The following is a 22,640-nucleotide window of genomic DNA, read 5'->3' as shown; positions in this document are numbered from 1 at the left end:
GATAATTTAGAAATTAAAGTCATGCATGTATTGCCCAGAAGGAGGTAAGCAAACTGTCATGACTCTCTGGCAGATATTTCCTGCAGTGGCTTTTAAGCCTTGCTACCATGAGCACCTGAGAAAGCTCTCATGGTTAGTCTTTGTATTTGCCCATGCCTGTTAATATTCATCTGACCAAGTACAGCATAGCTCACCTTGTAGATTTCTACTACCAAACAGTTCTTAAACCTCAGCAAGTCTAATGATTTGCGACCTTTCTACTACCTAACTCAGAGATTCTCCGTGTATGGTCTCCACACCAGTAGCATCAGCATCCTGGAAACTTGATAGAATTGCACATACTTGGGTACAGTTCCAGACCTACCGAATAGCAAATTCTGGGAAGATGCCCAGAATTATGTGTTAATAGGCATTTCAGGTGGTTCTGAAATATGCCCTAACCAGAAAGGACTTGCCTCCTAACTTGAAAATGAGAATGAAAAGTTGGTTCTTTGGTTCTATTCCAAGGTGGCAAACAAGTAACCACAAAACAAGTATTAAACCCATCCTAATCAATGAAGGATAATTCCTTGCTCTTGAGAGTCAGTCAAGAACAATGTCACTCCAGACACTGTTTCTGAAAGTCAGCCAGTCCCTAAACTCCAAAGCTAAAAGTCAGCCTGCTTCAGAGTCTGCAAATCTGTGAACCCCATACTTCCTAAAACTCTTTATGATATTAAGTCTGGCTTTATTCAGAGAGATTGAGATTTATAATGGTAGCTATTCATTGCTTAGGAAGCAATATATTTAGCTTCTTTGTTTCATCTATATGTAATGGAAAGTTTCATTGTAGATTTTGAAAAAGTCAAAATTTATATCAAGAGAGGTTTTCACCAGCACTTCAAAACTCTTGTGATGCTGACTTTTTAAGAAACAAGATATGTCTTGTCTAAGATAAGAGCCAACTACAATTTAGAAAATATTTATTTCCTAATAAAAGGACAAATATATAGAACGAAATATAATTGTCCATTGCTATACATACATAGTTATAAAGTAAAAAATGAATTATTCATAAAAAGCTGTCACATAGTAATATCAAAACAACAGGGAGAGAAGAAATGAAGGCATGGGATTGATATTGATGCTACATCATAATTTCTGTAACAGAAAGCCAGAATAAAAAAGAGACAGGAGGCAGAGTTGGGAGTAGATAACAATAAATGATGTCACAGTGGACATCAATTAAATTTTAATGCAATTCATGAAATATTTGCTAAGCACATACCTTGTACTGTTATATGCTGTAGATAAAGAGACGGAATTGTGTTGGAAGAGATAGGCTGTAAGTAATTTCATTGCAATCCAAAGAAAGGTCAATTGAACTCTGTCAGTGGTGATGGTAGTGAAAAAAGCCTGTCAAGAGGAGGTCACAGGAACTAAGACTTCTAAGGTTGTGTAAGTGTTTCTTAGACTGAAAAGAGATAAGGCTTTGTGGCATAAATGGGCAAAGTCAAAGATGTCTGAAAGTGGGGATGGAATTGGGGAAGTAGTGATTTGGAGAACTGTCTGGTAAAAAAGGCTAGAAAAACAGGTTGGGCCAGGATACAAAGGGTCTTGAGGAGCTTGGATTGATCCTGAAGGCATCATTTTCATCTGAAGGGAGTCATGTATTAATGCCTTGGCATAACATTGAGCTGCAAAGGACTAACCTTTGCTGTTTTTAATAGGGCATCTTTTGGACTGAATAGTGTCCCCCTCATATATTGAAACTCACATATTGAAACTCTCACCCCCAATATTACTGCTTTTGGAGTAAGGAAGTAATTAAGGTCCAAGGAAGTCATTAGGATAGGACCCTAATCAGATAGGATGAGTGTCTTTGTAAGAAGAGACCTTAGAGATCTCTTTCTGCCACATAAGGGCACAGTGAAAAGGCAGCCATCTGCAAGTCAGAGAGACAGCCCTCACCAGAAGCTGAACCCTGTCAGAACCTTGATCCTGGAATTCACGCCTTCGGAATTATGATAAAATAAAGTCCTGATGTTCATGCCACCCAGTCCATGGTATTTTGTTATGTTAGTACTGACAGATGAAGAAAGGATACTACTGGAATTTTGGTTGGAACAATCCTTCATTGTGCAGGACTATCCTACATGTGGTAGGATATGTAGTATCTCGATCTTCCACTCTGAAATATTAGTGATGTTTCTCTGTCACTATGACAATGGAAAAATGCTCCCTTACTTCTCCAAATGCCCCCAAAGTGGAGAGCAGTACTGACTTTCCCAGTAGAAAACACAAAAGAAGGCCCATAAGAAGATTACTATAATTGACATAGTATTTGTCATATTGATTCCTGGTCTTTTAGTGATTAATGGTAGGACTTTTGTGAGTAAGGAATGTGGTATAACAACAGCAAAAAATGCCTTAATATTCTTCTCAAAATTCTACATGGTTGGGATGGGGTCATTGATTTTCAGAAGCAAAAGTGATCTCTAATTTGGCTACCTTGGTAGAAAAAAAAAACTGAAACAAAAATCCAAAATATAAAAAGCTCTTTACATCCTGAGATAAACGAAAGCAAAAGAAAGGAAAACCAGTAAAGACGCACTGTTTGATACCAGTCTTTAAAATAAACAAAACCTTGAACACTTCTATTAGGTTGCTAACTATTTAGAAAAAAGTAATCCCTGAATTTGACAATACTGAATTTAGCAGATATATGATACACTTGGAGATATAATTGTGTGGGGAAATTGTTGCTTTTCTCATCCTGAACTTAACCATACTGAACTTAGCCTTGGTAACCTCATGGAGTTTTTTCGTCCAATACCTGCAGTATCCTTTATTTGGAAAGTCCAGTTTTTCTGAACTCTTTCTAAAACCCTGCAAGCAAAGGCACTTGAGAACATTTCAAACTCAATAGAAATTTCATCATATCCCTTTGCAATTGTCTTCTGATTTATATCAACTTAGGTATATTTTTTCTCTTCTCAGACTTCGTGGAATCAAGAGTCATTATTCCTTTGACTTATTTTTCTTGTTCAGCATGTTTTTGAGACCTACTCATATTGATGAGTGTATCTGTGTTTCGTCTCTTTTTATTGCTGAATAGTATTCCAATGACTGAATATAACACAATGTGTTTATCTATTCTTTTAAGGGATCTGTTGGTTGTTTCCAGTTTGGGGCTAATACAAGTAAAGCTGCTAGAAATATTATTACAAAAGCCTTTTTGTGGATATGTGTTTTCATTTCTTATCTATGTGTGGAATTATTAAGTCACAGAGTAGATACGTTTTTAACTTTGTCAGAAAATGTTTCCCAAAGTTTTTATGGAATTTTATACCTTACTGAAAAACCATGCGAGTGTTCTTCAAACTCTATATCCTTGCTTTATCAGTCTTTCTAAATTTTGCCTATTTTAAGCAGTTGTAAAACAGTATCTCATTGTGGCTTTAACTTGTGTACTTGTGTTTCCTTTACAACTAATGGTGTTAAATATCTTTTCATATGATTATTGGCCTTTCATAAATTTCTTTTAAAAATGTTTTGTCTAGTTTTAGCTGGGTCATTTGTCTTTATATTGTTTATTTGTAAAGAGGTTTTTATATTTATGGATAGCATTTTTTCACATATATACTCTCTCCTTGCTCCAGTCTGTGGGTTGCCTTCTTTTTTTTTTTTGGTAGCATTGAGGGTTGAACCCAGGGCCTTTTGCATGCAAGACAAGCACTCTACCAGCTAAGCTATATCCCCAGTTCCTTGATGGTGTCTTTTGATGATGAAGCCTGTCTAATGTTAATGAAATCCAAATTATCACTCACACTCTTTCCTTTTAATGATAATGGCATGTGTTCTAAGAAATCTTTGCTTAATCTAAAGTTCTGAAGATATTCCTTCATGAGTTCTGTTAGAAGTTGTGTTGGTTAGCTTTCTCATTTAGATCTATAATTCATCTCCAATATTTTTTTCAATGAGGAGCAAGGTAGAGGTCAAATTTGTCATAGCTTGAGTTCTTCATGAAACAGAATTTCATGTAGGAAGTTTTTTGGGGGGGCGGGTTCAGAGGAAGAATATTTTTGAAAGGCTCAGAAAGCAGAACTGGACAGAGGGAGAAGTTGAACTATGCTGCAATAAGGTCTCAGCTGCTCCTTTGGGGAGCATGATACTTGAGATGGTCCTTTTGGTACTGGGACATACCATCATTGCTCAGGGAAAGAGGCTAGGCTATATGCTTGTCCACAAATATTCAAGGAGTAATTGGGAGGAAAATAGGTTTTATTTAAAGCCATCTTTGAAGGTAGATAGGTAACATGGTAGTATTGTCCCAAACAATGTGAGAGAGCTGAACTTTTGTACTTCTGAATTGGCCAGTTACTGGATTCTGGCTGCTACTAGGGACAGGTTATAACATTGGTTGGCCAGAACAGTTCCTGGACAGGAAGAGGCTCAGCTGTGAGCCATCAACAGCTGCCAACACTCCCATGACTGAAAAAATATGAGTCACAGCAAAAGTGAGGGTGAAGTGGGGTGGGGCTGAGGGAGGGTAGGGGTGATGCATCACAGAACTCATGACAAGGTTCATTTGGGGTTTCTTTTTTCCATACAGATATAGTTTTCCTCTCCCACATTTGCTAAAAAGACTTTTTCTCCACTGAATTGTCTTAAGGCCTTGGTTAAAAATCAATTGTGTGAGTCAATGCTTCTAACTGTATATTCTTTTTCATAATGTATTTTCCTCTCCTTATGGCAATATCAAGATGTTTTTGATGACTGTATTTTTATAGAAATTATTTATATTGAGTTTAAATCTTCCAAATTATTGAATTTGTTCATTTAAAAAAATTATTTTGGCTCTTCTCAAATATTAGCATTTCCAGAAAACTTTTAGGACCAGCTTGAATTTCTTTGAAAAACTTGGCTGAATATTTTTGGATTATGTCAAGTCTATAGATGAATTTGGGGAGAATGGACATAGTAACAATATTGAATCTTTGAATTAATGAACACTATATATATATATATATATATATATATATATATATATATATATATATATATATTCCAATTTATTTGTTTGTTCTTTAATTTTCTAAGAAGTCTCTTAATTTTTAGTTTGTAGTTCTCACACAAAATTTCTAGTTGTTTGATCTTTATTTTATTTTTTAATTGATTTTTATTTTTAAAATACATGACAGTGGAATGCATTACAATTCTTATTACACATAGAGCACAATTTTTCATATCTCTGGTTGTATATAAAGTATGTTCACACCAATTCATGTCTTCATACATGTACTTTGGATAATGATGTCCATCACATTACACCATCATTGATCTTTTAGATACTATTAAAATAATTTAATAATTGATTTCATTTTCCAATTGTTTATTGCTAATAAAAGGGAATACAGTGGATTTTTAAATTGATCATGTATCATACTGTGTTGCCCAATTCACTTTTTAGTTCTAGTATCTTCTGATAAATTTTGATGCATGTTTTACATGCACAATCATGCATTTAATCATGTAATCTACAATAGTCAATTTTACATTTTTCTCTCCAATATTTATGTTCTTTATTTCTTTTTCTTTTCTTATCAACCTAGACTAGATTTAGTACAATTTTAAACAGAAATTATAAAAAACCCATTCTTGTCTTGTTCCAGATCACACAGGAAAGATGTCTACAGTTTTATGATGTATAATATTGCCCATAGATTTTATGTATCTGACCTTTATCACATTGAAAAAGTGCCATTTTAGTCTTCCTTTGCTGAGAATTTTTATAATAGGCAATGAATTTTATTAAATGCTTTATTTTTAGTTATTAATGTAATTATACTTAAATTTTTTACTCTTTTACCATCAATCATTGAATTTTCAAATAATAGCTTTATATTCCTAAAATAAAACCCACAGGGTCATGTTTTTTGTGTATTGATAGATTCAATTTGCTAGTATTTCATTAAATTTACTTAAAACTATGTAGGGTATTGGTCAATAATTTTAAAGAATACTTTTGTCAAGGATTGTTACTGGGATTATGCTAGCATGATAAAAATTGGAAATGTTTATTCCTCATCTATTTTATGAAAGTTTTATTTTTAAAAATTTTGATAGAATATGAAATCTGGAACTTTCTTTGTGGGACATTTTGATTGCAAATTGAATTGATTTACTGGATATTGAGTTATTTAATTTTCTGTGTCTTTTGGTCACTTCTTGTAAATTGTATTTTTCAAGGAACAGGAATTTGTCCAGCTAACTTAATTCATATTGGGAGACAATTCTCAGGGTCTGTCACATTTCTGTATGTTCTGTGAGCAGAACATTGGCAGCTTTTGTACCAGATTATCTTTCCAAGCTGTTTGTATGTTGAATGCTCTTGGAAGACAGAGATGGTTTCTCTGACTGAAGAAGGAGACAGGTTTGTTTGCTGTCCAGTATAATAAATATGATGTCTCCCACTGGGGCAAATGTCAGGGAGGTTTATTTGCAGCTCCTTATTGAAGACTGGGTTTTCTTGGCCTTGAGATTTCTCAGCTCTGACACAAACCAGCTGTGAGCATGACATCCACCTGGACTGCTCATGTCATCCCAAGGGACTTGAGGTTTACAGGGGAGCTGATTGTAATGTGAGGCTCATGCTGTGTCATGAGTAATAAAGTACTTAGTCTCTGACCCAGAAGTCTCATGTCTGGTGCCAGCATACCTGACACAGGCAGGCTAACCCTTAAGCTTACAAACAAAGGGAAGTCTTCACAGGTCTTGACAATCCAAGACATTTCCTGACAGTTGGCAGGAGTGTGTTTATCTCTTATCACCTTTTGAATGTTTAGAGATCTGCAGTGGAAACTGCCTCTTTCAATCTCTCTCTCTCTCTCTCTCTCTCTCTCTCTCTCTCTCTCTTCTCTTCTCTTCTCTCTTTCTCTCTCATATCTTTGATCAGTCTTGCTAAATATTTACTAGTTTATTGATTTTTTAAAATAAAAGCTTTTAGCTCCATTTTTAAAATCTGTTTTCTGTTTCATTCATTCCAATTCCAGTATATGTTATTTCCTTTCTTGTACTTGTTTTGGATTTAATTTTCTCTTTTTGTTCTAACTTCTTAAGATACAACTAAGATTATTGATCTGAATATGTCATTCTTATCTTCTCATGTATGCATTACAGTAACTGATTGCCCCCTAATATTGCTTCAGTGTATCTCACAAATTTTGATAGGTTGTATTTTCATTACCATTCAAGTTAATAATGTTTTCTAATTTCCTTTCTGATTTCTTTGACCATTGGTTATTTAGATTTGCATAACTAACTTGTTAAGTATTTGAAGATGTCCTAAATGTTATATTATGATCAATTTCTAACATAATATGGTGGGCAAAGAACATGCCTGTACTCTATGTTAAATATTTGGGCATTTGTAAATAATGTATCTTTTTTGATATGAATATTGGGTATTTTCTAAAATGTCAATCAGTTATAAGACTAATACCAGTTTTCATACTTTTTAAGTCATTACTGATTTTGTCTGTTTTATCAATTACTAATAGAGGGGTGCTAACATTTCCAACTTTATGAATTTTCTATTTCCCCTCTTAAATCTCTTAGCTCTTGTTCCATTTATTTTGAAACTCTTATTACATAAATGCTCATTAGAAGATTGTTATATCTTCTTGTAGACCTAATTCTTTTGTCATTAAGTAATGTCTCTCTTTAACTCTGGTTATGTTCTTGATCTTGAAATCTACTTTGTCTGATATCACTGTAGCCACACAATCCTTATGGTGTTTATCTTAGGTCATGTTTTTACTTTTCATCTATTTGTCTTTATATTTAAAGTAAATTTCTTGCAAAGAGTATGGAGTTGGATCTTAGATTTTTAATACAGTCTGGTAAACTTTTATCTTTTACTGGGAAAATTCAATTAACTTAAAACTAATAGAATTAAGTGGAAAGGTTATGTCTAAATCTACTATACTGCTATTTAGTTCTCATTCCCCAACCTAGTGTTTATTTCCCTGGTCCTTCTTTGATGAATTCTACTGCATGATTGAATATGATATTTTAATTAAAATTATTTCCTCTATTGATCTTTTAGTTGCACTTTTTTGAGCATTTGCTCTAGATATTAAAACATGTATCTTTAACTTAACGTAGTCTACCCTTGAATAATATTTAATTATATTGCACAAAGAATAGGGCCCTTCAATGATACAAGAAAGTTGATTCCTCCTCCTACCCTTTGGTCCTTGTGGTTATAATTTTTATTTCTACATATTCTAAAAGCCCCAAAATACATCACTATTATTTTTTGCTTTAGACAATCGATAATTTTGTATCTCTATATAAACATGTTTACCATTTCGACTGCTCCATATTCTTCCCTACAGATCTTAAGAGGTAACTTTTCCCAGTTCTGCTGCCCTATCTCTGACCTTCCAAGAGCTGACCCCATAAACTTAGTGAGGAATTATGGGAAAGAGTTTCTAAATTGGCACAGACTTGTTCTGTGGCTGGGGATCCTTGCATTTCAATTCCATTGTGCTAGTGTATCTGTGGACATTAAAAGTTCACTTCCATCTTTATCAGTATTTGTGTGTGTGTGTGTATATATATATATATATATATATATATATATATATATATGTGTGTGTGTGTGTGTGTGTGTGTGTGTGTGTGTGTTATAATAGCCATTCTACCTGAGGTGAAATGCTATCTCATTGTAGTTTTGCACTGAATCCTATGAGTAGGTATGCCTAAAACATGTTAATCAAAATTTTTAGAATGAAAATTTAAAAGTTTGTAAAACAAACAAAAAAAAAGTTCATTTAGATTTTGTCTGGCTTTTCCTTTCTCCTGTCTACATCAGATTTTTCTTCCCCCACCACTCTGCCAGTAATGACTACACCTAGCATGCTCTTTTCTCCCTGGGAGGGCTTGTCACTCAGAAACTTAATTCATCCAGGTTTCTTTGTGTCCTCAGTTCTCTTACAGATTTAAAAAGCAAACAAACACCATCACACCCACAACTATGGTTTAGTAACTTCTCTGGAGTGTTCTTGTTGCTACCATGAAAGCACCAGGCTCTTGTGACATTTTACATCCTTCGAAGAAGTGGAATTCTCACCAAGTCTCCCTAGATTTATCTGTAGATCTCTATTCCTGAATGGAAGCTAATATAAGCCCCATGACATTTATGATCATTTTTAGTTAATAACAAGGTCTTCTAGTCAGTAGTCCAAATGTTTGATCTGATTTAATACTAGACACTTCCCTGTTGTCAGCCCCAGGCTACCTGTGGGCTGGACTCTAGCCATGGAAGAGGAGGACATCATCTACCTGTTCTTGCGTCTTCCTTCCAATCTGTTCTCAGACCATTACAGGATGGGAACAGTGGGAAAGAGGAGGTGCTGAAGCTGGAAATGCCTCCCTTGACCAACACTGATTTTGGTGTGAGCTGTGGGAGTTTGTTTGGTTTTCTTTTAAACTCACCTCTTCTTTGAGATCTTTAATGGATTCTTAGAGTCCTGTATTCCACATTTCCCATTACCAAGGAACCTCTGACTTTCCCTCCATGAAGGTAGATCCATCTCTATTACCACTGACCTTTTATGCCTTTCTCAGTCCTTGTCTCTTTGCTGGTGACTTCAGCTTTGGGTTTGCTGAGGTTGTTTCTCCCAGGTGTTCCTCTTAAACAAAACCTAAGATACCTCACAATGTCCTTTCTTGGGATCCTCCATCAGTCCTATGGAAATACTTTCACAATCTCTGCTGCTATGAACTCGGGCTTCCCTGTAGCCACCTCGACTTGACTTCTGAGCAGCTAGCCTAATCATTCAGCTAGCCTGGTCATTCAGATTTTCAAGGTGGACTTTATGGTTTCCAGGATTTCAGGGCTTACCTATGAAACTCTGGAAATTTCTTCCATTGTTATGATAAAAAGGGCAAGGATGCCCAGTCCTCATCCACAAAGTGATGAGATTTGCACTTTGCCAAATACTTCCTAATCCCCAAGCCCCACCTTCTTTGTATCCTTGGCAAGCTGCTGAAGTCTCATAGCTGGTTTTTCCTCTGCTTTAGAAGTATATGATCTTCCACCCCCAAGATCTTAGTACCTCAGTGGAAGCTTGCATTTAAACAAAAACAAACAAAAAAACCAAAATGAACAACAACAACAAAAAATCCAGTTCCATTTGCCATCCCCCCCCCTAAAAAAAATTGAGAACAATCTAAAGTCCAGCAATATGAAGTTGGTTAAGTAAATTATGGTACAACTAAGCACGAGAATATTCTTAGTCCCCCTGCAAAGGGAAACCTCCAAAAGACTGAAGACTGTCTTTATTTGTTATGAAATGATCCCCACAATATAATATTAAGGGGGAAAAGCAAGAGTGTATATTTGCAAGATGATATTGCTATTTTTTAAAAATGTGGAAATTCATGTTTTTGCTTGTGTTTAATAAAATATCCCTGAAAGGATACACAAGAAGCTGGTTACTTCTGGAGGGAGACATTTGATAGCCTGGGATAACATTTTGTACAATTTTTAAACCAAGTGAATATACAACTATATTTTAAAAGAAGAAAATATTAAATTGGGAAAAAATAAATGATGGAATAAAGACTGCAACTGATTCATTCAAGGAGTCTGACTGTGAAGGAAAGAAGAGAGAGAAGAAGCTAGTGCTGAATGCAAGACAGGGGAAAGATGCTTCATTTTTTCCACCATCCCATGACTATTCCCTGGTTTGTGTAACACTATTCCACTGAGTTGTGACATTTTTCCCACACCCAGGTATTTGTTGACACTCACAGATTTATAGGAGGCTGAGGCTGTTTCTGGAACGTCTTGCATTACACTCACAATAGGGGTGTAGATGTGTATAACATATCTACCCAGTGGAAAAATTAGTTAGAGGTGAGCAAGTAGAGACCAGATTATTAAGGCAGGATGAACTCCAAGGCAAAGAACTCTGGGAAGTTGCATTCTGGGCCCATCATTCACATAGAAAGCAATGTACACAGTGCCCCCTGGAGTTGTGCAAGGCATCAGGCCTGTTGAGGTCATGCTTGCTAGTGGGTTTCTTCATGAAGATGAAGGCAGAGGGGTAGGAGTCATTACCTTCGTTTGTCTTTTTATCTCAGTTGTCTAGACACCATGAGGGTGGAGATTGGTGGAACTAGGACCATTAAATGGAGAATACCAGTGGCTAGAGCCATCAGTAGGACTCTGCATGGAACCCTAGTTAAGCTGAAGTGAGGTCAGAATTAGGAATATTGCTCACTCAGCTGGGATCATCAGAGGCAGCAACACCATAACTCTCTAGTGGTGGTTGATGGAATCTCAACATGGGGGATTAGGAGGGCTGGGAGAGGTGGGTCTCTAGTAAGGCAACGGTGAACTCAGTTTTTAAATAAACATTTGGGGGCTGGGGATGTGGCTCAAGCAGTAACGCGCTTGCCTGGCATGCTTGGGGCGCTGGGTTCGATCCTCAGAACCACATAAAATAAAATAAAGATGTTGTGTCCACCGAAAACTGAAAAATAAATATTTTAAAAAATTCTCTATTTCTCTCTCTCTCTCTCTCTAAAAAATAAATAAATAAATAAACAAACATTTGGTTCCCTTTTCTTTGGCAATACCCGATATATATCATTCACATATATTTCTATGTGAATGATGAACATTGGGTTCATCATTCACATAGAAAGCAAGGGGCAGGAGAGAGGCAGGCTCGGTTAGAATAATCAGCAAGGTGCTTGAGAACATTTGTAAACTGATGTTTGTTTTCCAGTCTGCTATAAATTGGATTTAATCTAGATGCTGATAAAGCCTGAGAACATTTAACTCACTTTAATTATTTGTAATTTGCTTTTTATGTTACGAAAGGCTTATATATGTTTCTTAGATGGGGCTGAGTAGTTAAGATGAATAGCTTGAACCTAAGAAAATAAAAGTGAGGGAAGAAATAAGTTAATTTGTCAAGGTTCTGGTCCCAGCTGAACTAGGGATAAGATCGGAGGAAGGGTACCTTCTGTTCTGAGTCAGGAGAGAAGGAGCTGAGTTGAAGGCAGATTTTAAAATGTGGAATGGACTACCTCTCTATAGTCAGAGGCTATGTCAGCCACTGAGTGTGAGTAAAGTGAGAACATGGTAGGATCTTAAAAGGAGCTATGAAGGTTTGACCACTCACCTGGGGGAACTGAGCTGGAGCTGACCAAACATGATGAAAAGATCACTGAGCTGTCCCCAGGGCCACTGAAATCATAACCATGAATTTGAAGTGGCAAAGCCTTCCCTGGCCATCTAAACCTTAGAGTCCTCCTTTGCACATCCAGTACTCTGTCTGTGATGCCACTCTAACAATGTTCATCACACTATATGTGACTGTTTAACTCTATGTGCCCCCAACCAGTTAGACTTTTTGTGTGTGTGTGTGTGGTACTGGAGATTGAACCCAGGGCCTTATGCATGCTAGGAAAGCTCTCTACCAACTGAGCTATATCCCCAGTCCCTTCTATTTAAGCTATATGCTCTGAGAAAGATCTTTTCTTTCATTTACTGATTTATTCCTCTGAGTCTAGCATATAGTTTGTTGCATAATAGGTGCTCAATAAATATTGGTTTGTTATGCATCAGCAATGTGGCAGTTGTAAGATTTCACCCATGGCTCTCAGAAGCCAGGGTGGAGGACAACAGAGGTAGTTAATGTTAATAATGATCTACAGCAATCAGTGGATTGGCAGGGCAGGTGTAACAGGGAGTGAAGACGTTAAGGGTGCTGGCAGAGCCTTGTTGACACGATGCTCCATGAGGGCTGGGTTGGATAGGATTTGAGAAGTGTCCAGAGTGTCCAGATAAGAAAGTCTGGGTGGGGTGAGGTCGTGGGAGTGGAATGTTAGTAGAGAGCACTGGGTTAAAGCAGGGCTGGGAAGTGACCTTGGCAGGTCCAAATGTCTCTTTAGTCTCTAAATTCTACTTCTCAGTGAATTCCTGTAGATCCAGTGGGACCCTCCCATCATTAAGCAGAGGGAGGGGACCAGCATTTAAACAATAAATAAATTCTACTTGAAAAATAGTTTTGTGAGAGGAAGAAACAGAACTTAGATACTTTGGATTAGACAGAGGGGAGTGAAGGGAGGGGAGGGGGTATAGGGGTAATGAATCAGACATTATTATCCTGTGAGCATATATGACTAAATAATGAGTGTAATTCTAAATCATGTACAATCGGAAGAATGAGAAGTTGTACTCCATTTATATATGATGTGTCAAAATGCATTCTACTGTCATGTATCACTAATTAGAACAAATAAAAAAATAGTAGATCAAATATTGAGGTCTTAAGTGCAAATTGCAAAATACAAGCAATTAATACGGAGCAGGCCCAGCGGCCTGCTGAGGGGCAGAGCCGCCCCCCACCACCCTCGCCTGCCAGGTAGGGGAAGGGTGACCACCGACAGAAAAGGCCCAGTGGCCCGCGGCGGGACAGAGCTTCCAATCACTCCTGCAAGGTAGGCGGGCCTGCGACCCACCGGCAGAAGAGGAGCAGCGGCATGCTGAGAGGCAGAGCCGCCCACTCCCCCCCGCGCCTGCAAGGTAGTCGGAACTGAGACCACCATCAGAACAGGTCAGACCTGCAACCGAGAGACAGAACAGGCCCAGTGGCCTGAGGAAGGGTAGAGCCGCCCCCCCCCCACGCCTGCAAAGTAGGCGGACCTGCGACCCACTGGCACTACAGCCCCAGAGGCCTGCAGAGGGGCAGTGCCGCTGCCTGCGCCTGCAAAGTAGGCAGAACTGCGACCACCGACAGAACAAGCCTAGCGGCCCGCAGAGGGACAGAGCCGCCGCCCGCGCCTGCAAGGTCGGCGGACCTGCTACCGACTGGCAGAGCAGGCCCAGCGGCCTGCCGGCGTGGTAGGCACATTGCCCCAATTGGAGGAGGGGCAGAGCTGCTGCCCGCGCCTGCGAGGGAGACTTTGCAACTATACAAGACCAATATAAATATATAGGGGGAAAATTCAATAGCACAACAGTTTCACCAAGAAGAAAGGAACGCGAACAGTATGAAGAGACAAGGAAAGAAAGGACCACAAGCATTGCAGGTCAACTCAACGTTAGAAGAGGTAATAGCTGCAGCTGATGGAATGTCAGATAAAGAATTCAGGATATACATGCTTCAGATGATCTGGAGTCTCAAGGAAGACATCAGACAGCAAAATCAGACAATGAAAGATCACTTCAACAATGAATTACATAAACAAATCCAAGAAGCAAAAGATCAACTATACAGGGAAATAGAGGTTATAAAAAACAAACAAACAGAAATCCTAGAAATGCAGGAAGCAATAAGCCAACTTAAAAACTCAATTGAGAATACTACCAGCAGAGTAGAACACTTAGAAGACAGAACATCAGACAATGAAGATAAAGTATTTCAACTTGAAAAGAACATAGACACCTCAGCAAGACTGTTAAGAAACCATGAGCAGAACATCCAAGAAATATGAGATAACATCAAGAGACCAAATTTAAGAGTCATTGGGATACAGGAAGGAACAGAGTTTCAAACCAAAGGAATGAGCAATCTATTCAATGAAATAATTCGAGAAAACTTCCCAGACTTGAAGAATGAGACAAGCAATTAATACAACTAACATTCAAGGAAATAAGTTTGCCCTATTTCTTTAAATTAAAAAAAAAATGTTTCAAAAATATCTATGGATAGAGTGTCAAAGAAAAGGACTTTCATTCCCATAAAAAGCAGGAATGACTAATATGTATTTGTATATTCAAATACAGTGGACATTTATGTTCATCTACTCAGTCATTGTTTTTATTAGTGAAAAGTAAAAGAAGTAGTAAGCAAAACTTCTCAAATCTCTTTAAACAGAAGAATTGAACCAAGAAAAACGTGTAACTCCTACTCTCATAGTTGTGCAGTAACAAAGTCATGCTTTTGTCAAGGCTGAGTTATAGGATTTCTCTGAGCACATCTGGCTCAACACTATTCAGCTTGATGTAGAGATTTGGACTTAAACATTTCTTATAACTCAGCATTTAAAACATTGGCTGTCATTATCATGAACGTTTTCATTTAGAGGTAATTTTAGTTTTACAGAAGACTTCAAAGGTAGTACAATGAGAACTCATATGTACCCTTCACGCAGTCTTCTCCTCTTGGTAACATGTCAACATTTATCAGAGCTAATAAATCATCATGAGTTTGTCAATATTAATTAAACTAAATATTTCAAGATAAAATGCTATTTCAAAAGAGCTTTTCTTTGATGTAGCATTCTTTCATTAAAAACAAATACATTGGTCAGAATGCAAATATAAGGAGAGTTTCTGTAATAATTTGTACTTGTTAAAAATTTTAAAATTTGTATTCAACATGAGAAACCTTGTTCACACATCTAATTAAATAAATACTTATATTAATTTCAAAAAAAGGAAATTAGATCTTAAACTGCAATATTAAAGTTAGATGTTTACAGAAATTTTTTCCTTAAAGCAGTTGAAATGAGATTTGCATAATCATGTGGTTAAACTTTGCAATTCTCATAACTTTAGATCACTATAATTATCCCGGTTTTGAAAACAGGGACAATATCTTAAGTTTCTTTGTGGGCCCTGCTCCCCACCATAAGGGATTCCTGTTCAGTAGGCTAATGTCTCCCTTAAAATATCTCTGAGTCTTCAGTTTCCTTTTTTAGTAAGAATTAGAACTGTTTCCACAGACATCCTTGGTCAGTTAAATTGACATGTTTATTCTAATGGTTTCACTTTGACTGTACGCTGTAGATGAACTCTCCGAGAGTCTTATTTAGTATTCACTTAACTATTCCATCTATTCCAACAAGTATCTATTGATAGACCTCAAAAATACTGAGTGCTATCAATAAAAACTGTGAAAGGCCATGAAATGGGCCACAAACGTTATGGACATCTCCTGTGATAACAACTAGACAATGTCTAAAATACTATTTGCAGTTATCTCTTTCAACATCTTAAATCCATTTTGCAACTCTGGCACATTGAAAGAAATGAACAATAATCCAAATCGCACTTTTCCATAGAAATACAAATGAATAGTGTTCAGTGGGGTGCAATGGATTACTTTTTAAACTATTTGTAAATTCATCACAACATTTCTTATTGCCTGTATATGTGGTTCTTTGATTCTCCTTTGAAGTGGTTGTAACATATTAATGGGTCTCTCCTTAACTGATTTATTAAATAAAATCTTAGACCCCTGTTAATTTCATGTGAGAGTCTCAATTTTATATTTTTTTAAAAAAATCCTTTTACAGGATCTAGTAAGGTGTGCCTACAAGTAGTTGGAGGCCTGGGAGATGTGCCAAGGGGACACACAGAAAACCACTGCAAACTACATATGAAAGAATCAGGGCAGGAAGTCAATTTTATAATAGTTTTCACTTTGCCACTGGATTTGAGAGGGAAAGAAGATCAGGTTTGGAATAACCAAGAAGCTTCCAGAGAGGAACTAGGATTTCATAGCTAAGACTTCAGAGCACCTGCAGGAGGTAGAGCTAGAGCTGGAAAAAGGGGAGGACACAAGCCAAAATAAAAGATGGTGGAGATCAGCGTGGTCTCTTCAGAGATCTATTCTTATTCAGAGACAAGGCCTGAATAAGAAAAATAATAAACAAGGCTAAATTCTACTTGGCATCCACAATAACAAGGCATGGGTGCCAGAGGTTCTACCCCTGGGTGCCCATTAGAATCCTCTATGGGAATGCCAGGATGCTGATTCCAGAGCCCCATCCCCCAAATTCCAACATGATTGGTCTGAGGAGATAGGAGTCCAGGGAAAGCTCCCCAGGTGACCTAATATCAATCCAAGTTAGTGAACTGCTGGGCTATGCAATATATGTGTGGGTTTTGGTTTAAGGAACCCACCCAGGAACCCTGTGAAAGAAGTATTTTCACTCTTGGACATAAAAGAAGACTAGGTGATTTGTCTGGAGATGCCTCTGTGACTTGCTGTAAAAGAAGACAAAGGACAGAAAGTGGGGCGAGGGTGGATGGCTGGTGGAGAAAATTTTGCCATTGCTATTTTTGTGTAAATACGAAAATAGAAGTCACTCATGCAGCAAATGTTTTCCAGACACCTACCAGGCCAGGATCTGCTCTAGGGACTGAGAGTAAAAACAAAGTGTCCACCCAGGATGAAAGGCAGAGGGAGATCTTCTGCCCTCTCAAGGAAAAAAGCTCCAACTGAAAGAACAGCAGAAAGAGCAGCCAGACACCCACTAGGGGGTGAAGGAGGTGCTAGCGGGAGGGGACAGGACCCATGGTAAGCAAACAGATAGATACGAAGTAAGGAAATGGAATGGCCTGGGGGTCTAAGAGTGGACAGTGCCTCGTCCTGCTGCTGCTCCTGGTTTCTGGCCCACATTTCAATCCCAAATTTTAGGTATTAGCATCTTATTCTGTTTTGACTGGTTATCTTCAACTGGGTAATTCATAAAGAGAAATGTATTGCTTACAGTTCCAGAGGCTGAGACTCCAAGATCAGACACCTGCAAGTTCTGTCTGGTGAGGGGGCTGATTCTATTTCACAGATGATACCCTCTTGCTGGGTCCTTAGGTGGCGAAAGAGGCAACACACTCCTTTTTGTCTCTTTATGGGCACTAATCACATTCATAGGGTTCTGCCCTCATGACCCAATCCTCCCACCCAGATGCCTTACCTCCCAGCCTAACTGCACTGGAGATTATGTTTCAAAATATGAATTTGAGGTGTGGGGTGCGGGGACACATTCAGATTATAGCAGATAGAGATGTCAGTGAAGATCTTTCTGTGACTCCATTTTCTGTAGTTGGGGGTAAATAATTAATCCTACTATGTAATGTTGGTTTGCATATCAAAGTATAGTGTCCTGGACATAGTAATTATTCTATCAACTTTATTTATAAATCCATCATTTACTTTAAATGTTAAAAAAGACTTTCCAGTAGAGTTACAGGGTACCCTTCTGGGGAGTTAGGAAAATGTGTAGAAGCAAGCAGGGCTAGGGAAATTGAGAGTAAATGATGTTCCCCCTCCACTGAAAGTATTTCCAGGAATAGAAATAACAAGTAAGAATCTTGTAAAATCTGGCTGGGCCCAGTGTATGAATGTGGAGTTGAACCATTTGAATATATTTGGGTTTATTAAACCCCATAATAATTTTAGTAGCAGTTATTTTTCTGTGTATGAGATTAATTCTTAATTTATGAAATAATGTAGGAGTCTAATTTCTATCCTTTTATAGAAATCGTTTTAGAGATATAGGGTAAATTTACAGGAATATATGAATTACATTAGATTAGGGATATTTTTATAGAAAAAGTCAATTATGCTGGAAAGTGTTATTACTTTATAAACAGAGCTAGAATGAAGTAGATTATATATAGCTGATTTTAGTAGCTAAGATATAGCTCATTTCAAACACATGCTGCATTTCAGAAATATATTTTTTCCAATATATATATATATATATATATATATATATATATATATATATATATATATATATAAAGCTGGGAATGGGAAACTCCATCCACTCCCTTCCCCCTTTTGGGAAAATACTCTGATGAACTTTATGATAAGATCTTTTATGGTGAAAGAGAAAACAGGTCTACATTTTCTGTTTGGGGAATTTGGTTTTTCTCTTTTGTACTGTGTGGTTACTCATGTTGGAGTAACCCTGTATAGAACTATAATCTAGTTACAGATCATTGTTATTAGTGTCAATGATAATTACACCATATAGCTTGATGGTTTTACAGTTTTTAGAGTGTTTTCCCATATTTTATTTAAGATGCTCTGCAACTCTGAATGGGGGCACAAGACACACACACACACACACACACAGAGAGAGAGAGAGAGAGAGAGAGAGAGAGAGAGAGAGATTGGGTTTTTTGTTTGGTTTATTTAAACAAAGAAAAACAGGTAATGTTTGCCTAAAATCACATAGATGATAAGTGGAACTAGGATGCAAACCCCCATTTTGGATTTCTAATCTAGTGCTCTGCATTCATCCCATCTAATCTCAGCACTGAGGTTCTGACAATAAATGTCATAATATGTAATAATCTTTCTTAATATATTCAATAAAAATGAGAAGGTGTGGGGCAATGAACCTGGGACAAAATACAGAGAAGGGAAGGAATCCTGCTCTCATTGGGATGCCTTCCCTTCAAGTATCTGAATGATGGATGCAAGCTGACCCTAGAATGATAACCAACTTCATCAAGTTTTCCTGAGTGATGATCTCCAGTGATGAATCAGAGGTGTTCTCTCTGGAAACTAGTTGGTGGCTGATGCCAAATGAAATATTGTTCAACTGAGAAAGAGACGGAAATGCATCCATTGCTATTTCCCAAGCTTATTGCCCTTCCTGTCATCTGGATCTATCCCTTCTCCATGCCCAGCCAGGTTGTTGGGGGTTCTGTGCAAAAGCCAGGCTCCCCTCTGGCATCTCCTCAGCCTCCTGATCTTCCCACCTCCACTCTTGGCACTTGAGGGCATGCACTCCTTCTGTCTTCTTCTTCCTTTCCTGACAATCCTGGTACTTTAACCGCAGGGTAGGAGCAAAGTTTATCTTCACAAAAAGATCGAGGACTCTTCCCACCACACAGTCATTGTGGACAGATTAGACAGGGCAAGAAGGCAGTGAGATAGAAAACACTTTCTTTCTTATTTTCTTCCCTTCTGTTCCTTTCTTTTTGCTTTTCTTTGCTTAGCTAGCTAGTCTGGTGTGTTCCTTAGCTAGCATGTGATTTTGGGGTAGCTTGCTGGCTGTATTTTGAAAGCTTGCTAAGGCCTGGCCATCTAGGATTATCCTTGTTATTTCCAAACTTCACTTTTGCTTCTGCTTCTAATTATCCAGACGGTCTAAAAAGATCACTATGACTCAATATGAATTGCATTTATTTATTTCCATTGCCCTGGAGCCTGGCTGATATATTGGTTGGATCATTTGAAAAACAGATACCAAGATAGAGGTACAATTGGAAGAGATGATGGGAGGGGGATATAATCCTTGTGAGAGATAAAAGGGAAAGAAAGCAAAACAAGGCAAAAAATTAGGTATTAAGGACACTAGACCGTGGTGCAGCTCCCAGAAGAGTTTTCCTAATGGTGAGCCCTTGAACCACTTCTGTGCTCATTCATTGATCGGGGGTATTCAGGTAGTGCATAATCTCAGTTTGAATACTTAGTAAGATTCTGAAGACCCCCTACAGACAGAGATGGGCAGTAGTTTTAATCTTGAAGATTGATCTAAATTGTGCACTTGCATAGCTACCACAGCTGGGCAAAGGGAAGTAGATGGTCACAGCAAGCTAAGTGCCTACACGATATGTGAGCGGCTAGATCAAGTGGATTCATCCATGCATCTTTCCATCCATCCATTCATCCACTCATGTATTGCTTTAGATGGCAGCAGCAATCTGTCAAAACTTCTGTCATAACCTGTTGTTAGTGCTGCCTCAGAAATCAAATCTAGATTTTGCCTCTTCTGCTACAAAGACCACCATCTCTGAGCATCAACCAGTATGTATCTCCACCCAATCTGCCTTCATCCTTTCTTGTAACCGTTGATCAATCATCGGAGACGAAGCCCTTAATTATACCTTAATTGCTGCTAGTCTGACATACCTCTTGCTTGAATCCTACTAGTACTTTGCTCTCCTAGATGGATTATAATTCAGGTTTTAGACCCTGTGATTCAGTGTTCCAGGCATAAAACCTACACAGCAGGTGATGAGGTTTATTGCAATGTCCTTGTGTTCAGGGTCAATGCCAGCAACTAAGGAGCAGCAGAGGCAGTGAACTGATTTGGCTGTGTGCCTTCCAGTTCTTAAGTCCCTGAAGTTGTTTACCTTCCAAATGACCCTGGCCTTTGGTAATATCTCATAGCAGCCTCTCTCCAACTAATATGGCAACCAGCCATGCAACTTTGAGTCTGGAGAAATCAGGGGTATTATTTTGAGAGCACATTACTTGGGAGGATGAAGATAGTGGAAATGTGTAGGAATTGGCAAATATTAGGAAGAAGTTGTTTTTGAAAAAATAAATATTTCTGCCAATTAGAATCTAATCTTCCTCTAAAGATCTCTAAGGTCCTTTCATTTCTTTCAGTCCATTACTTAGATATCAAAGAACACAGTCTCACCACAATAGGGACCAATTCTTCCCCCCCCACCTTTTTTTTTTTCCTAGAATGATGTTTATATTTTGGCAGGCTTTCTCTCGTGTGGCTTAAAGAACCACATGTGTTTAGAGGCATTCTATCAAATAGTTTAAAGAGCATAAAACTTGCAGTAATATTTTTGGGAGTAAATTTTATTGTTACGGCTTTAAAACACAATCAAATAAAAACAAGAATTCCATTAGTAGTTGAATATTGTAATAATAGAGTTGAAAATAAATTTTATAGCTATAGGAACTATAAAACAGCAATAATAAAAAACACTATTATTGTGAATAAATTGTATTGAGATGACTAACTAGAAAGCTATAAAACACAACGATAAGGAATAATCTAATCACCAGGAAAGATGTGATAATAATTCACCCTTGTTAGCGAGGAGCCCATGGTTACAGTTCATTGGCCCCAGTGTTCTGGGTTACTGCTTACATTCCATAAGGTTATAGAAAGATAATCTTTGGCCAGTGGGGTTGGCAGGAGACCACATATTACACTGAAATTGGACATGGGGATTGAGGAAAATCCAATTATCAGTGGCTGTTAGGAAAAACCCCATGTAGTAATGCCAATGTCCTCACAACACATTTTAAAAATTATTTGCAGTTTCCTGCTGACCATTTATATGTATTATTTGACTGTGCATTTCATGTATTTTTATTTTTGTTCCTTTGTCTCATAATGACTGTATGGAAGGGCATTTGTTGGAGGTGTTATGGTAACCTTGCCTTTTATTTAGACTATCCATGCATCCTTCTGCCACGAGTCCATCTTGAGTTCCTATTCTAATGAGCAGGAAATGAAAAGAAGGCACCCTCAAACTTAGGTCCTACTCCTTTCTGTGGAACTGACGCTCCATTAAAACCCTTGCTACAGAATTAGTACCACTCAGATGCCTTCATGAGGGGAAGGGTGCTGTGGGGAGTGCATTTTACTCCTTGTTCAGAACATCAAGGTTTAAATTTGAGATTGCTAAATTAACTATATCCTAAGAAGATGATGGAAGATCGGAAGAGTGCAGCTTCCGTTGGGGAGCTTGGTCTTAGGTAAGCTATTCGGAGTTACTGCCTTCACCTTCTTACTCCCCTTTCCTTCTGTAACCAGCTCCAGTCAGGCTTTTGCCCCTGTGGCGTGTTTACTGAAATAGCTCTAATCAAGGTCTCCAGGACACCTAATGGAGTTAGTTCTAGGACTTTGTCTGACTCCACTTTTTAGCATTTGACCCCGCAAATAATTCTCACTTTCTTGAAGTCCTTTCTTCACTTGAGTTCTGGGGCACAGTGGGATTCTAGGTGGCAAAGGACTTCATTTAAATCCTCTACCTGTTCTGTATTCAGGTTGATCTTGCTCATGTAGATCTTTAGCTGCAAACTGACTTGGCTTTTACTGGTCATTGGTTTGAGACTTAGGCATGTCAGAAAACA

The sequence above is a fragment of the Marmota flaviventris genome, chromosome 11 (genome assembly GCF_047511675.1).
Source record: "Marmota flaviventris isolate mMarFla1 chromosome 11, mMarFla1.hap1, whole genome shotgun sequence".
NCBI classification, from domain to species: Eukaryota; Metazoa; Chordata; class Mammalia; order Rodentia; family Sciuridae; genus Marmota; species Marmota flaviventris.
This window is presented reverse-complemented; position numbering follows the sequence as displayed.